Raw genomic sequence first — 4753 nt, 5'->3', positions numbered from 1 at the left:
AACACTCATAATTTTTTCTGAAGCATTTTAAAAATGCCTGCTTTAAGGAAAGCTTGACGCAGTTATTGGTAGGGACTCTTTGCGTCGCTGTCTGCCAATAAGAATCGATGACGCTCTGAGAGATCTACCCCTACCTTCAGTTTCAAATACAGCGCAGAATCGCGAGGAGGGGACACAGTCTGCGCTAACACCGTGAAGCAATGTTTGGAAGGACTTATCAGGTCGCATTACTCGATTTGTGGTTTTGATCGTGACAACCAGACAACGCTCTATCTAATAGCCTGAAGCGGCAATTCGAGAATGCGTCATTCCTCCTAAGAGAACGAGAACAAAACCCAGTAAGATGGCGAGTACACTCAGCAAAGGCGTATATTTTATGTTCCTGCTTTGCATCTCGGAAATAGTGCGCGGTCACATTCGGTATTCTGTCCCAGAGGAAGTGGAGATTGGTTCTGTTGTCGGAAATGTCGCTGAGGATTTAAGAATAAGCATTCGGCAATTATCGTCTCGGAAGTTTCAGCTGCTGGTTGATGAAGGAAATCAATATTTCGAGGTAAATATGGAAAATGGCGTGCTTTTTGTTAATGAAAGAATTGACAGAGAGGAACTTTGCACGGAAAGCTCCATCTGTTCCATATCTTTGGAACTGTCGCTCGAAAATCCTTTAGAGATCTTTCCTATTGAAGTGGAGATATTAGACAAAAATGACAACTCGCCGATTTTCCCGCAGAATAGAATTGCATTGAATCTTTCTGAGTTAGTTGCTGTTGGGTCACGCTTCCCTCTCGAGAGCGCGCACGACCCCGATGTTGGTTCAAACACGATCAGCACCTATCAGATCAGTTTAAATGAATACTTCAGCCTTAAAATACCGACAAGAAACGATGGTCGAAAAATTGCTGAATTGTTCCTGGAGAAACCGCTGGACCGCGAACAGCATCCATTCTTTCAACTAATATTGACTGCCCTAGATGGGGGTACCCCGCAAAGATCTGGTACAGCTGATATTATTATTACTGTGACTGATGCTAATGATAACGCACCTGTTTTCGAACGCGAAATATATCGTTCAAGTGTGTTCGAAAATGCATCCAACGGTACTTTGGTGGCGACAGTACATGCGATTGATTTAGACGAAGGCACTAATGCTGAATTCAAATATTCTTTTAGCAATTACGCTTCAAAGCGAGTGCGCAAGTTATTCGACTTGGATACGAACACCGGCGAGGTCAGAGTTCAAGGATTACTGGATTATGAAAAATCAAAAATATATGAACTTGATGTCCAAGCTGTAGACAACGTTCCAAACGTAGGGCATGCCAAAGTTTTTGTTACATTAGTTGATGTAAATGACAACGCCCCCCAAATAAAGCTGACCTCCGTCACCAAAGCTATCCCGGAGGATGCGGCACCAGGTCGTGTTATCGCCGTATTCGGTGTAACAGATCGAGATTCTGGAGAGAACGGACGAGTTCGATGTCAGATTCCAATCAACATCCCATTCAAACTCCAAACCTTTTCGTCTAATCACTATAAGCTTGTAACCAGTCAGGAACTGGATCGTGAAACGACTGCACTCTACAACATATCTATTTTAGCTTCGGATGATGGCTTCCCCTCGCTTTCTACAAACCAAACTATCATCGTTTCGATTTCTGATATAAATGACAATGTTCCGCAGTTTACACAATCCTCATATAATGTGTATCTGATGGAGAATAACACTCCTGGTGTCTCTATTTTTTCTGTTACTGCTTCAGATTCTGACTTAGAAATTAATGGAGACATCTCGTATTCTATTCTAGATGAGATACAAGATGCATCTGCGCCTTCTTACTTCACAATAAACTCGAAAAGTGGGAGCATCTTTGCGCTGCGTTCCTTTGACTATGAAGAACTGAAACAATTGCAGGTCCAAGTTCAAGCTCAGGATGGTGGATCTCCATCACTGAGCAGCACTGCAACCGTGAACATCATTATTTTAGATCAAAACGACAATCCTCCACTTATTGTCTCACCGCCAAGACGGAATAATTCGGAGGCATTGGTGATTATTCCCCCATCAATGTATCCAGGATATTTGATCACCAAGGTAACAGCTAATGATGCAGATTCCGGACAGAATGCACGGCTTTCTTATGAAATGATTGAGGCTGCTGATCGGAGTCTCTTTAATGTGGATCGCTACTCTGGAGAAATCAAAGCAATAAGAAGTTTTGTCGAACAAGACAGCGCCACACAAAAAATTGGTATCTTGGTGAAGGACAATGGAGAACCGAGTTTATCGAGCACGGTCACAATCCTGTTCTCAAGGTCCGCGAGCAGTACAGATAATCCAGGAAACATAGAACATCTTTTAGAGACTGACTATTTTTCTGAGCTAAATATATACTTAATAGCAATTCTTGCATCAACGAGCTTCATATTTCTTGCAATCATAATTCTGTTGGCCGCACTGAAATGCAAACAAGACCAAGATAATGCGACTTACCACAGGCCTACAACGTGTTGTTCTTCCATGCGGAGGAATTCGGACGATACATTTAATCTGAGGCACGCACCAAATAGATCTTTAAAATATTATGGAGATGCTCAGACGCTCCCAGCTTCTGAGACTTATAACTACACCGTTCGCTTAACGCCGGAATCATCCAAGAGTGATTTTCTGTTTCTAACTGCCTGTCCTCCAACATTACCACTAAGTGATATCAACATTAATAAGACCAATGTGTGTTAGAATCCCAGACAGCATGTCCATAATGTGAAGATGTGCAATGTACTATCCAGGGAAATCTAGTACAATGCAATTCCAGTGCAAGCTTCATGCATGTTAATCAGCACTGGAGCAACAGATACAGACGTGGATGATAATTATAGTGGTGCCACGCTATGTTTTCTCTTTTTGTGATTTCCTGGGAAATATACCCTTTGTTATAATTTTAGTAACTTGTTAGACTGCAGTTTTTCTCAGTTTGATATATAAGCATGGATACGTACTTGGAAATTAATAGCAAATTTCCATCAACAATTTCAGAAGATCACCCCATCACAGACATTTTTCGCTGATATCATAATGCAACAAATAAATTCCTTTCACTGTTGATGCGAAGACATTTTTTTTTGTCAAAGCTTCATTTAAAGGTGTAGCCAGCCAATCGTGGATAAAAGTCTTAACTTACATTTTGCTCATGATGCTCCGAAGGTAATTGGATACGCTTATCTCATGAGATTCGAGGAATTCCTTTACCCAAGGCAGTTGTTTCTGAATCAAGATAATGCACGTTGGAGTAACCATTCACTTTTGTGAACTGAATAGTGAAGGCCGCCTGTAAATTACGTGGAGTTTTGTAATTGTCACTTTATTGTTCCTTTGCTTTAGCCTGATCAATTCTAACTCAGAAACTTCTGGGATTTCCTCTTTCTGAAGCCCGACAATGGTGTCCTTAAGCAACACCACCAGAAAACAAAGAACAAAGAAAATTACAGCACAGAAACAAGCCCTTCTGCCCTCCAAGCCTGCACCGACCATGCTGCCCCTCATAACAAAAAACCCCTACCCTCCCAGGGACCATATCCCTCTATTCCCATCCAATACATGTACTTGACAAGACACCCCTTAAAAGTCACTACAGTATCTGCTTCCACTACCTCCCCCCGGCAACGAGTTCCAGGCGCCCACTACTCTGTGTAAAAAAAATCTGCCTCATACACCCACTTTAAACATTGCCCCTCGCAATTTAAAACTATGAACCCTAGCAATTGACTCTTCCACCCTGGGAAAAAGCTTCTGAATATCTACTCTGACAATGCCTCTCATAATCTTGTAGACTTCTATCAGATCTCCCCTCAAACTCCATCGATCCAATGAAAACAAACCACGTTTCTTCAACCTCTCCTCAGAGCTAATGCCCTCCATACCAGGCAACATCCTGGTAAATCTTTTCTGTACCTTCTCCAAAGCCCCCATGTCCTTCTGGTAGTGTGGTGACCAGAATTGAACACTATATTCCAAGTGCTGCTGAACTAAGGTTCTATAAAGCTGCAACATGACTTGCCAATTTTTAAACTCAATACCCGGCCAGCATGCTATATGCCTTCTTGACTACCTTCTCCACCTGCATTGCCACTTTCAGTGACCTATGTACCTGTACATCCAGATCGCTTTGCCTATCAATACCCTCAAGAGCTCTGCCATTTACTGTATATTTCCTATCTGCCATCTCTCCGCCCAAGTCTCCATAAGAACGTAAGAAATAGGAGCAGGAGTAGGCCCTCAAGCCCTTCGAGCCTGCCCCGCCATTCAATAAGATCATGGCTGATCTGTCGTGGCTCAGTTCCACATTCCCACCCTCTCCCCACAACCCTTAATCCCCTCGCTTATCAAAAACCCATCAACCCGCGTCTTAAAAATATTTAGCGAGGCAGCCTCCACCACTTCAACGGGCAGAGAATTCCAGAGATTCACCACCCTTTGAGTGAAGAAGTTCCTCCTCAACTCCGTTCTAAACCGCCCCCCCCCTTTATCTTGAGGCTGTGCCCCCTAGTCCTACTGTCCTCTCTGAGCGGGAAGAGTCTCACCACCTCTATCCTATCCATCCCATTCATCATCTTATATGTCTCAATGAGATCTCCCCTCATTCTTCTAAACTCTAACGAGTACAAGCCTAATCTATTCAGCCTCTCCTCGTAGCTCAACCCCCTCAACTCCGGCATCAGCCTAGTAAACCTCCTCTGCACTCCCTCCAAGGCCAAA

General features: G+C 43.1%; 1 pseudogene; it reads left to right on the top strand.

The window, feature by feature from the left end:
- Positions 1 to 208: 208 nt before the first annotated feature.
- LOC145351419 (protocadherin alpha-C2 pseudogene) lies at positions 209 to 3040 on the top strand (annotated as a pseudogene).
- Positions 3041 to 4753: the final 1713 nt, after the last annotated feature.

The sequence above is a fragment of the Carcharhinus amblyrhynchos genome, chromosome 13 (assembly GCF_965287045.1).
Source record: "Carcharhinus amblyrhynchos chromosome 13, sCarAmb.v2.hapA, whole genome shotgun sequence".
NCBI classification, from domain to species: Eukaryota; Metazoa; Chordata; class Chondrichthyes; order Carcharhiniformes; family Carcharhinidae; genus Carcharhinus; species Carcharhinus amblyrhynchos.
This window is presented reverse-complemented; position numbering and strand designations above follow the sequence as displayed.